The sequence below is a fragment of the Furipterus horrens genome, unplaced genomic scaffold (assembly GCF_987537825.1).
Source record: "Furipterus horrens unplaced genomic scaffold, mFurHor1.1.pri manual_scaffold_4, whole genome shotgun sequence".
NCBI lineage: Eukaryota > Metazoa > Chordata > Mammalia > Chiroptera > Furipteridae > Furipterus > Furipterus horrens.
The window spans coordinates 80,923,944-80,937,920 of record NW_028327174.1 but is presented as its reverse complement, the minus strand read 5'-3'; the positions used below and the strand labels follow the sequence as shown (position 1 = coordinate 80,937,920).

Here is a 13,977-nt window from a genome sequence, read left to right as displayed (position 1 = left end):
GACTTATTTTTCCTGCTTACTACCACTCCTATCACATCATCTCTACTTTAGTACAGCAATTACTATTTTATGCCTTGAAAAAAAAAAAAAAAAACACCAGCATCATTTAATTAAAGATAAGAATACTAAATTGGTCTTTAACTGTTGACTGCCAGAGACAAACAAAATTTAAATGACGTCTTCCAATAACACAATATCAAATAAAAATGAATATCTTATTGTAGAAATACAAAATTGTTAGTGTAGATTACATGTTAAAGCTTGCACATCTCAAAATTAAATACTTGATCGATAATGTTTATGTGCACTTTCCTCAAAATTATAAAATGCTGACCTAATTACTTAAAATAATTTTGACAGGGTTACAACTCTTAAGTCAGTGTAAGACACTGCCTTAAATAAACGTTTTTCATTAAAAAATTAAAATAAGCAAATTTGCCCTATATATTCTTTTTTTCTGGCTTGCTACCTATATTTCAAAGTCAGGGTTCCATTTGGGGGCAGGCTGGGCAGAGGAGAGCAAAGAGGGAAACATTGTGACAACTGTAACAGAACAACAATACAATATTTATTTTAAAAGAAACAAAGTCAGGGTTACATGGATTCTTGAATTCATCAGTTTATATTTTTATCAAATTTTGGAAAATTTTGACCAATATCTCATCAATTATTTCTTATGCTCATCCTTTCTTTTGGAGACTATAATCACATATGCTACAAATATTACAGATATTAGACTATTTGAGGCCCCTGGCTGGTTTGGCTCAGTGGATTGAGCATTGGCCTGCGAGCTAAGTGTCGCTGGTTCGATCTTCCAGTCAGGGCACATCAGAGAAGGAAAACTCTGACTCCAAAAAACCTCCGCTGCCTTGCGGCATACCTCTTCAGGGGAAAGGCTAAGGGAGTAAACCCCGACAGAAAATCCGGAGCCGGAGTCCCTAAGGCGGTTCGACGTTGTAGTCAACACCGGCAACTCCTGCGGCGCACCTGAAGCCAAGCTGTATTGACTCCGTCTTTCCCTTGGATCCTTCAGCTGCGAAGAGAGGGGGCGTCTGCTGCATGGGCAACAGCAGACCCTCCATATCACCCTGCCCAGGCTCTGTAGCTTCAGCTTCACTGGAGAGGACACTCCAGCGTCATCGCAAGATGTCGATTCAACACGGGAGGAGACAGATACCGTGTCACTCCCGAGTCGGACTGCACAGCCATTCTCGGCGGTGCAGATAGACTCTTAAGAAGCTACACCATCGTCTCTCGAGACGGATGGCTGCCGACGACGACGAGACTATTTGAGATTGTTTAATTACTTCTTGATGTCCTGCTCTTAGTTTACCTTTTTGAAACTTTTCTGTATTTTATTTTGGATTATTTCTACTGCTATGTCAATAGTTCCAGTGTTGAGGTGTATAGTATTTCCTATAATAGCTTACTAAAATGTAATGCACGACTGAGAAATTAACCATTCTTAAAATATTGGGAGTTTATCTGAATAATTTAAATTCAACACATATTTTTACCCATAAAAGGTTGACATGCATAGAGAAATATTTATTAAATAACCCTAGAATGCTATTTTGACAATAATACAACCATTTTAAATAATTTTAAATAATTATTATTGAGCGACTTACTGCCATTTATTGTCTTGTGTACTTTCAGGTATAGTGTGTAATCAATTAATTCTCATAATAAATCTGGAGGGTAGGTACTATTCTTATTTAACAGAAAAAACAAGTGGTCAGGGTTAGAGCAAGGGAACTACCATAGTAGTGGTAAACTGTAGAACTAAAGGTAGACTTTAATTTATTTAGACTCCAAGGTCTATGTTCTTTCCCCCATGGATCACAGCCTGGAGAAACTCTCTTTTAAGGGCACACATAAAATTCCTTTGGGATGGGAGGTGGAATGTTGGATTTCGAAAACTTTCACCAAAAAAGATAAAATAAAGTTATATTTAAGATATTAAAGAATATACCTTGCAACATAAATTCTAGAAATTAAAGCTTGAGAAACTCAGTTCAGCTCTTGGGGCATGGACTAAAATGATCTTGAAAAACACTGTGTTAGAATTTCCAAATTACTATAAAAATGCCAATGTCCCCAAAATTGATGACTCACAAATTCAGTGATTCTAAAATGAGAGAATAAAAAGAGGACTAATTTTACATTCCATACTTCATGTCACTAAATACTACATCTGTACTTACATTAGTGACCAAAAATGAGTTAGTATTTTTAAAAATCAGTTTACATTAGCCTGCCCTGCCTCTTTGAAACACCAAGATTCTATTCAGTTAACTAATCATTCAAAATACTTAGATTTTGTGTTGGTGCTATGGAAATTTGTGTCATTGGGTAATTAGGTTAGCGTTTTCTACCAGAACTGCAACTTTTGAGATTAGATAAACTGGCCAAACGTCCTCTTGTTTCCAATATATGAATAACTAAGTGTGTAATTTTGAGTATAGCTCACGGAAAAAGTTGAATAATATTACGGTGCAAATGTATCACCAGCAGACAAATTTCTTAAAATAATTATTTTCAAACCTCGAGTTATTTCTCTATTGAAAACTTTGTTTTCTTTATTTTTTAATGACAAGTTTCATGTTTCATAATACTTGTGATAACTACTACAAACTAAAACAGATTCCTTAACAAGAATATACAAATTACATTCATATTGGAAATTTTTATACATTCATTATTTCACACTTAATTTTACACAGTTAAAATATTTATATAGTATGTTGTGCATTATTCACTGTGGATTTTATGACATGCATCGCATAAATGGGAAAAAACAGAATTGGTTTCTTCATGATTCCACATTTTTTTTTCCTAATAATAAATGGTTAAAAAGAATGCCCACCCTGGCATGTGTGGCATGTGTGGTTGTAGCATCATCCCATAACTGAACTGTTGTGGGTTTGAGCCCTGGTCCAGGTGTGTATGATTCCCAGGCCAGGTGCATATAGGAGGTTAGTAATTGATTCTACTCTCCCACATTGATGCTTCTTTGTCTCCCTTTCTCTTTCTCTAAAAAGCAATGAAAAAACTGCCCTCAGGTCAGGAGCCAAAAAAAGAAGATTAAAACAAAACAAAATAAAACAAAACCCTGCAATTATGCTTTTACTTTCTCCAGGCCTTTTTAAAAAATATATTTTATTTGCTTTTCTTTTGACTTAGAAAGTAGAAAAAAAGCCATTTAAAAGTAAGAAAATATTTTTGTTGGCTTCCTTTTGCTTGAAATTGATGACATAATTATTATAGGAAATGACGTTTTACACTAATTTAAATGAATTGCTGAAGTACAAGCTGTGAACAATGTATTTTGTAGAAAATCTTGTTGGCATTTCATTAAGTTACCTACATCGGATTTGTAAAACATTACAACTTTTTATAGTTTTAACAATTTTAAAATTTCATATAAATAAAAAAGTACAATAAACAATTATATACAATGTACTCTTTTGTGTCTGTTTTCTTTTTCTCTTGACAAAATGCTTGTGAGAACCATCTGTGTTATTGGATTATCAGTAATTAGTTGCTAAGAGCATTTATATGTCAATACTTTTGTAAAAATTTATTTTCTTTAGGTAAATATCTAAAAGTGGAATTGTTGGGTCATATGATAATTGTATATTTGTATTTATTAGTAATTGCCAAACTATTTTCCAGAGTGGTGATATTTACACACCCACTAACAATATATGAGTCCAGTTGTTTTCCATCTTTACCAAAACTTGGTATTTTATGTTCAATTTATGCATACTAGTGGATATGTTCTTTGTAGTTTTAATTTGCAATTCTGTGATGACTAAACCTATTGAACATCTTTATGTGTTTAATCCCAATTTATATATCTTCCTTGGTGAAGTTTCTGTTAAAATACTTTTTAGAGTGACTTTTATATTGGATTGTTTATCTTACCATTGAATTATGAGTTGTTATTTTTAAAAATTTTTCTTGAGATATAGTTGACATTGTGTAAATTTAAGGTATACAGTGTGATAATTTGATATATGTTTATGTTGTGAAGTGATTACCATAAGAAGATTCATTACTACACCCATTATTTGTAAGTTATATATAATATGTGTCAGAGATAGATATTCAGTTTCTTTAGAAGAGTAGCACACAATTTTTTCCCTAACATCAAGACATGTTTGGAAATGTAGAAAATGTGGAATTGCCTATTAAAATGATGAGAAGCTTGAGATAGTAGATAGTTTAGAGTAATTGTTCCTATTCTTTTCTTTTTTAAAAATTTTATTTATTGTTTTTTTATTACAGTTGTCCCACTTTTTCCCCCACTGCTCGCCCCCGCCTACCCCTCCTTCTCCCACAATTAATCCCCACCCCATTGCCCATGTCCAATTATTTTTTGTAGAAATTATGCTTCTTAATCCACTAAAAATAATTTCAAAATACAACAGTTTTAGGGAGCCTCTTTATTACTTTCTTTGGTTTCTACTTTTTTAGGCAAGAATGGTTCAAACTTTAGTAATACACTTTCACAAAGGGTCCTAAATTCAGAGGCCTGTTCCTACAAACTTCAATGATAACAGCTTGCAGATTGGTAGCTATCTGGTCACTTGACATATTCAGTTTTGCTATTGTGGTCTCTAAAAAATTCTCCCTTTCTCCATCTACTTTAATTTCATGTCCAGTTTTAAATAACTCAGGCATTTGGAGAATGTCATGGCCAATAGAATTTCAAATAAGCTTTAGAAATCTTTTCTTCGGTTTCTTCTTTAAAGTATTAGGCATGGGCATTATTTCTGGGACAGCTACATACAAGTCTGATTGAATTTCATCATCCAAAATCTTCTGAATGAAATTAGTTCCACCTGCAAACACAGCTCCATTCTCTTATGCTATTTTAATCTCTGATGCACTCCCTGTAAATGCCACAACTTTATTGATTTCTGAAACAAATGGGTATGGCAACAGAAGAACACTGGCAAATGGTTCCACTTGTTTCTTCTTCCTCAGTGCCATATGCAGTGTCAAATCAAGAGAAACACCTTGGGCTGGATTTGTAAAGTTCAGAATTTGAAAATTTTCAAGTATGTGAATAGCTCTCTCCACTTCGTATATCTGCCTTGGATATAAGTGTTTAAGTAGATATCATCCTCAGGTTCTCCTTCCATAAACGTATATTACTTTATTTTTTTCCTATCTTATATTTTTTTTATTTGATGCTTTTTCTTTGGTACATTTTTTGTTTTCTTTTCATTCTTTTTAGCAGCAGCAAAATATCCATTGGGCACCTGAATGCATGCAGAACAGGATGAAGAAGTGTCTGATAAGCCATCTAGGAAAGACTATACCTTTGATGTATCAAGACTCTACAGAGGCTTCTTATAGCCGCCTGCATTTGACTTTTTTGGATTGTGTTGATGAAATTCATTTGTTCCTTTTCCAAGGTTGGTTCCAATATATATTATCTGGCTCTAAGTTGCTTTTTTGGTGCTAACTGCACCCTAGCTCTTAATCCAATGGGAAGCATAATCTTACCGAAGCTCAATGCATCATGTCAGCCATATACAGGGAAGGACAAAAGTAGGTTTACAGTTGTTTGTATGGAAAATAATACAATAATAATATATAAATATATAAGAATAAACTCTGTATTTTGGATACTCACAACTGTAAACTTACTTTTGCACCCCTGGCCTCTACCCACTAGAAGCCAATAGCGGGAGATAGTCAACATACTCAAAATATCCAAATCAATAAAATTATTGGTGAAAATGAAAACTGTGTTTTATTTTATAAAAAAACTTAATGGAGTTTTTGGCCAATACAATATTTTATATTCAGTGGGGAAAGTAAAGATTAATTTTTTGTTTTATTTTTAGGAATTTCAAATTCGGATTTTTTTGTGTCAACTTTTTATTTTGAGAGATTTCGATGACTGGATGATTGTTCTGCCTCTTTATCATTCTTTGTTACACACAAATATTAATATATATTTATAATCTTTACCAATGCCAATTACCAAAAAGTGTTGAATTGAAGGGCATACATATGTATTGTCTCATAAAATTAAAACTATATATATTAAGAAACAAAAATATAAATAATAGCTTTACATAAATTTAAAACATATCAGTGATTAATTTGTCTTTCCCCTGGCTAAATTACTTCCTGGAGAGGAAAATATTGCTTCAAATAAGCCAAAATTATAGTTAAATCTGATCTGTTTTTTCCAGACAATTATACAGCATTGAAAATATATAGTTAATACATTCTTAATTAAAAAACAAAACTCCTGTCACATTAAATATTCACAAAAAGTTAAAATTAAGGACAATACTTGGTGGCAGAATAGAGTTGAGCTCACTGTGCACAAATACTGACAACTGTTTCTATTTTTTTATATTTTAGATCGGTTCACGCTATATTTAGTAGTGATATTTAATGCTTGGATTGACAATATTTTTTCTGGCTGTGCATTTCTGCCATGAGTAGGATAAGGAAACTGGAACTCATCACTCTCATTCTCTTCAAATAATTCCTCTGAAAATTTATTTATATTGTATTGACTCAAAATTGCTCTCAACATTTAAGGATTGTTGCAGTATAGCTTATGAATTCTAAATAATTCAAAATCTCCTTTTCTAGTTTCCTTAGCTCCCTTCAAGGTCTGTTCTGTAATCCTATCTTTCTCCTTAGAAATTTATTTTGTACTGGTGTATAGATTTTTTTTATTCTATTCTAAAGTAAACTCCATCTAGGGACACAACAAATTATTGGTTATTTATGCAGAAGCTTTCTTTTATTTTCACATTCTAATAAGGGCTTGGTGTGTAGCTCCAGAAAGGAATAGATTAGTAATAAATTTTCAAAGCACTAAATACAATATTGGGTGGACAGAGAGAGGAGAGAGGGAGGAGGAGAGAAGGATGGATAAACGAATAAGTGGAGGAGTACTAGGCTTTTTAAATTTGTTTGATTGTAATCGTGTTGTAATTAAATTGCTTCAAATATTTGTTTTTATAAGCCATATGAGTGTACTGTCAGTGGGTCACAAAATATCCCAACTGTCTCTTTTTCCAGATACTCTTGGTTATGCAGGGTAGGGGAAAGTGGTATACAGTTGTCTGTATATAATAATAAATAATTATTAAATAATAACACAAAAATAAGCTTTGTGTTTTTCTTAGTCATAACTATAAACTACTTTTGCCCACTTGTGTATTTCACTTTATCCTCCCACTTGAATTTAGATGTGTTCATGGGATTTATTTTGGATAATAAAATGAGTGGAAGGGATGTGTGTCATTTCTAGGTAAACGTGAAAATCCAGTGGATCCCTTTTTCATACCATTTTCCCTCCATTGTACCAAGTGCAAAAGCCAAGATATTGGCAGTTCCAGCCTGGTTCCCATGATGAGGATCATTAATAGCAACAGGTTGAGCTCAGAGATAATCCAAAACAGATACTGAGTTTGAAGGAAAAATAAATCATGATTCTTACTACTAGTTATTGGAAGTTATTTGTTACTTCAGAATAAGCTAGATTTTCTGATGGGTATAATTAAACTTGAATGACAATTTTCTATGGTATTTAATATAAAATATTTTACTGGTAGTTAATATATTTAATTTAGATAATATGGTTTTTCTAAATATTATCTTGTGTTTTTAAATTCATGATGCAATGTTTAGAAAATTAATGAAAAATATTTACCTAAGAAGAACTAATTTGGTGTAATTTAGAGTAAAGTTACAGTAAAGGTCATGTTGCCTTGACATACAGAATTATAAGCTCTAAGTATCGATATATATTATTTTGTTCGAGTTATTATGCTTCCTTTCTGAATCATTATATTCAATTTTTGCTTTAGTCATTTAAAGTGCTCAATAATTATTACTTAAAATGTTTTCTTTTTTTCATAATTTTACTTTTCTGTAAATCTTATTAGATATATTAAAACATTTTGAGTGACATCAGAGAAATGGTGGACTGAGAGACCCCCTTGGTTTCTCCCCTTGAAGTTTCAATAATCAAATTTTTCAAAACAGCTAAAATTCAACAGAGGATTCCCTTCCTGATCAACATACACACTTGGCTGAGAGATCTGTGCATTGAAACATCTAAAAGTGGGCAAGTGGGAAAAAGCGAGAAATGTGGGAAGGAAGAAGAGCTGAAATGAGCCACGGACTAAGCCCTGCAGCTGGGAGCTCATGGTGGAGCTCAGCCTAAAGTGGGAAGGAAACCAGCAGTGGCTTTTGCTCCCTTCAGCTGGGAAAAGCAGAGATTTGGTGGGCATTCCTGCAGCAGTGAGCAGTATGAACTGTGGCTGAACCCAGAGACTTTAGCAAGGACAGAGCATTGGGGAAAGGCCCCAGCTGTCAAACAACTGGCATTCCAGTTAGGGAAACAAAGCCACAGAGCCCTGCTTCTCCGTAGCCTCCCAGAAGTTACCTCCCTTCACCCTCAGTGTTGGGTTCTAGAGCACCTTATCTTCAAACCAGAGAACTGGTACTACAGAATCACCTTTGTTCCTAAGTAAAGAGTGCAATTTGTGTTGACCCCAAGGTCTGGACCCTGAAGAGGTCCAAGGTCACCATTACCTGGAGAGCTAATCAATGAAGAAACTGGCCACTTCCCCCAGTCCCCCATACTCCCACACCCTGGGTGTGCACTGGGATTTCACAGAGGTTAAAAAAACACAATTCAGCACCACCTACTGAAAAAGAATACAAAGACCTCTTTGTATTAATAAGCTAGAGAAGTGCCACTAATACATAGATGTCTAGACAGAGAACAAACGCATAATATACCATGAATAACCATAGTAGTGAGGCAGCTCAGAATGAAAATGAAAGATAGTCAGAAAAAAACTTAATAAATAAAAATAAGTGATCTAAATGACAGAGAATTCAAGATTGCAGTTCTGGAAATGCTCGATAAGATGTGAGAAAATACAGACAAGCAAATTAATGTGCTCATAAAACAAATCAATGAACATGAGTACTTTGCCAAAATTATTGAAACTTTCAAAAAGAACCAAACAGAAATTCTGTAGATGAAGAACTCAGTAAAAGATATCAATAATAAACTATCAATCAAAGGAAATAGGGTGACAACACAAATGTAAGGATTGGTGATATCGAGGATAGAAATGTAGATATGTCACAGAGGAAGAAGGAGAAAGACTTGAGCATAACAAAAAATGAAAGAACTCTATGAGAACTATATGGCCATCAGAAAAAGCAATATAAGAAGAATAGGAATACCAGAAGAAGAAAAGAAGAGAATAAAGAGCCTATTCAAACAAATAGTTGATGAGAACTTTCCAAACCTATGGAAAGAGCTAGGTTCCTGAATCCAAGAAGCAAATAGAACACTTCATTACCTCATTCCAAAGAGGTAAGTTAAAAATTAATGACAAAGAAAGAATCCTCAAGGCAGCCAGGGAAAAGATGAAAGTAACCTATAAATAAAAGCTCATTAGGTTATCATCAGGCTACTCAATAGAAAATCTATAAGGCAGAAGAGAGTGGAACCAAATATTCAAACTACTGAAAGAGGAATCACCAGCCAAGAATAATACATCAAGCAAAGTCATCCTTTAAATATGAGGAACAAATGGAGACCTCCATTGCACAAAATACCCAACAGGGTACTTCTACCTGAAACAAAGAACAAGAGATTACAACACTGAGTAAGATCACCAACAAACTTAGAGCATAAACAAGGATAATTTGTGACAACAAAAACATAGAAGGGGAGTGGGTAAAGTTCTGAATTTGCAAAGGAGGATGGGGATCAAATGCATTCAAAAGAAAAAGAACTACTGTATATGAGTATATGAAACTTTCTTTTTCATAAACCAAGAGATATCCATACACACACACAAAAAGCCCAAGAATGAGACACATACCTTGTGAATACTGCTACAGTCATATACATCAAAACAAAACAAAACAAAAAAACATTCTAAGACAATATTCTGTATTAGATTTAAGTTGTCCAGTTTTAGGCAGTCCAGACACTAGTGTCAGTCTAGATAAAAATTTAAATCAGCAATTATTAGTCATTGTGGATCATAATAATTTGTGTAGGTTTGCAGAAATAGACATTCTTGGACCTTATCTTTACAGAATTTCAATCAGAAGAATTATCATACACCACCAGATTTACAAATCACATCTTTTTATTGTACTTATCCAAGCAATTTTACATGGAGTTAAAAATTAAAGGTTTAAATAGTAATGACTTAATGGTCATATTATTATATTATTTTATATATTACCATGAGATTTTATATATATATGTATTATATATATATAATGGATATTATATATATATATATATAGTGTGTGTGTGTGTGTGTGTGTGTGTGTAACCAGGGAGAGACCAGAGTCAGGGAGTCAGGGGGCCATCCCGAGCTTGTTCTTCAGTTCTTGCCTCACTCACAAGAGAAAAATTCAAGTGAAAGACAAACAGGTATAGTGGAAATGAGGTAGCAAATTTACTTATGAAATATATAGAGGAAATAAGGTTGTAACTTTATTCTATACACTTGTGCTGAGGCTGTAAGTGGCACTCAGCTAATATGAATGCAATGACTCCTGGGGTTCAGAGCTTATATACTTTAGTTGGTTTCTAGGTTCCTCCTCCTCCTCCCCTTCTCCAGAATTTGGGATTAATACATAGTTACAAAGGTTATCTTTCTCAGCTAGTGGAGATGATACACACAGACTTTCAAGGGCTCCCTTTCTCCTACTGTCACAGTTTTGCTCATGATGTTTGAAATGCCTGGCAATCTTATCAGACCAGGATCAGGACCACTACGTTAATGAGTAAGATAGGCACTCCTTTTGTTTCCAGCCTCCTGTTTTTTAAGTTCCTTATTAGATTGTAATGGTGGGGACCCTGCTTTATTTCCCCTCCAGTTGCTCATTCCTAGTTGCTACCTAATTGCTACATACAGTTATATATATATATGAGGGTAATGTGGGGAGAGGGGAGGAGCAGTGTTAACATACAAGAATAGTAGGTTAACATTCTTTTTGCATATGTTTCATATTATATATCTATTATATTCAATGGGACATTTTTCACTTAGAAATCCACTAGGTGGCATTACAAACTGTACTGTTTTAATAATTCATTGATTAAACACTTAATAAAATTATGTAATAAAGCACCTGTTCATAATTTCTTTCAAATAGTGTGTAAGGTCTTCTACCTTTATTTTCAATAATAGTAATATAAAATTTTCATTAAAATTAGGGTTCATCAAAAGTTTTATTGAAAGGCTTTAAAGTTGTTTAAGCGTGTATATAATACTAAAGGACCTAGTTTGGGGACATTTTTATAATGCTGTAGTCTTATTCTCCTGAGACACCTTTAAATTCACATAGGCTTTATATTTCAAAATCCCATCTGTTTAATGAGTATTGTCTAAAAACGGAAATAAAAACAATGAAACAGCTTAGATAGCAAAACTTTGAGACATTTATTAATGAAAGTTGGCATGGTTAACTTGAGGCTGATCGGATACAGGAAAATAGTTTTATTCCCATTTCTACTTAAAACTGTCAGACATTCAGACTGTGTGCTTGAAACCATAAGATTAAACTCTTGAATCACCTAAGGAATAATTTTATTCAGATATCCAATTGAAATCATTCCCTGTCCCCAACAGGACTAAATTTTGGTTTAAGATTTCTGTAGAGAGATTATTTGTGTAATACTCCCCTAGTTTGGAGAATGAATGAGCAGTTTGTTGGAAATTATTAGAAAAAGAGAGAAGAAAATTTTAGGCAGGGACAGTGAGGTAAAATGGATATTAAAGAGGGGATATGTGTTGTGAAATGTGGCCCTTTGAGAAATAATGGAGGCTGCAGAATAATATTTTTATACCTTGTAATTGCGTTTCTGCATCTGTGAGGGAGGTAGAAACTGAGAGGAGGAAAGCACACCAAGAGGCCAAGCTGAGCGCCAGCTATGCATGCTGGCAGAAAGTTAAAATGAAAAGAACAGAATAAAAATGAACTAGTGTATTGGGGTAGTGGTTTTAAAATGCCACAGAGTATACATGAAAATGTTCTAGTTAGCAATGCCAAACTACATAAGTTATAAATGCTACCTAAATATTTCATGTCTCATATGGTCAGGAAATCTGTATGTATTGACTAAGAAAAATAGTATAAGGCTGGAGTTAATTCTATATTTAAAGCAATTGCCTTGACACAGTAAAATTAATCAACTTAGTCACAATTTAATATTATTCTTCTGGAATAGCGGAACATGGGAAACTGAAAGAGCATTAGGAGGTGTGGATGAGTGGCAGATAAAAAAAATATTTGTCTTGCTAAGAAGTGTGATAGAAGAAAAGTATCATATGGGGTACCTGGGTTAAACTGGTAAAAATAAAATAGTAGTATCATATATTCAGTAGATTCATTAATGGTATAAAGTAAGAAATGTCATGCCTTTGTGTTTCTCAGTGATGGGGTAATTTCATTTCAAGTTAAACAAAATATAAATGTTACCATTCTGGATAAAATATATTGATACTGGAAGAAGTAAAAAGTAACAGATGGCCAAAACACAAAGTATAAAAAACATTTGAAGATCATTAAATAATATTGTCAAAAAAATCATATTATCATATTAGCATATGGACAGAGACAAAAAAATTATTCCAAGAATAAAAATATGCATTTTTGCAAAATGCATTCATTGAGCTATATGTCTGTCATGCAATAAATTAATAAGTAAATAAATATATTGATGTAACTAATCTAACTGATGTCACAGCCCCCAGACTGGCACTCTCAGCTGTGTCACCGGCTTAGCTAACTCTTTTGCTCAGACCAAAAACTTTGGATTAATCCTTAACTACTCCCTCTCAGACCACACATTTTATCTGTCTACAATTCTTAATTCTGTCTTCAAATTATTGTTAGAATCCAACCATGCCTTATCACTTTCATGGCTACCACAATAATTCTAAAACCTGATATTTCTCAATATTCATGTTTTCATCATTGCCAGTGTCCCTAGCCTACAAGGAAGCCTGAGTGAGCCTGATAATGCCTCTTCTGAAGCTTCGACTGCCTCCCTGTTTTTCAGAGTAAAAGCCAAAGTTAATGGCTGAAGATGATTTAATCCTCCATCCTTCCATGTCTCTCTCTATTCCTGTCCTTGAAGAGACCAACCTTTAGTAACATCCACATGGAAAAAACAAGACAGCTTTTAAAGTGTTGAGAGAAAAATCACCAATCTAGAATTCTGTACCCTGTGAAATTTTCCTTCAAAAGGGAAGGAGAAATAGACTCTCTCAGCAAATAAAACTGAGTGAATCTGTGGTCAGTAGGCCTAACTTGCAAGAAGTGTTAAAAAGAAGTACAGGAAAGTATATTATATACATCTAAAACTTGGATCTACGTAAAAGTAAAAAGAAACATCTGAAAGAAATAAGTGAAGGTAAAAAAAAAGTAACAAAAATATTTCAATTAACAACTCGTTCAAAATAATAATTGCAACAATAAATTAAATTGTGTATGATTACGTCCATACATACATTTCATGCATATGTACAAATGAAAAGTAAGAGATCAATGACATAAGGGACAGGAAGAAGAAATTAGGATTATTTTGTTATTATAAGATACTGGCACTACCTATGAAGTTGTCTGGTGTTATTTGAAAGTGGATTTGGATTTAAAATGTATTGCCAACATTGTAAATGTGTATTTCAAATTCTAAGAGAATAACTTTAAAAATTAAGAAAAAGAAATATAGCACAGGAGACAAAATGAAATAATTAAAATGCTCAATTAAAAATGCAAAATACATAAGCCAGGCAATGAAAAATAAATACCATATAATATCACCTAATATGGGAAACTTATGAACAACACAAACAAAAGAGCAAAATTGAACCACAGACATGTAAACAAGGAGCAGACCAACAGTTACCAGGGGGGAGGGGATGAGAGAGAGAA

General features: G+C 33.4%; 1 pseudogene; it reads right to left on the bottom strand.

Moving 5' to 3' along the window:
- Positions 1–4,438: 4,438 nt before the first annotated feature.
- LOC150012284 (large ribosomal subunit protein uL1m pseudogene) lies at positions 4,439–5,380 on the bottom strand (annotated as a pseudogene).
- Between the last annotated feature and the right edge of the window lie 8,597 nt (positions 5,381–13,977).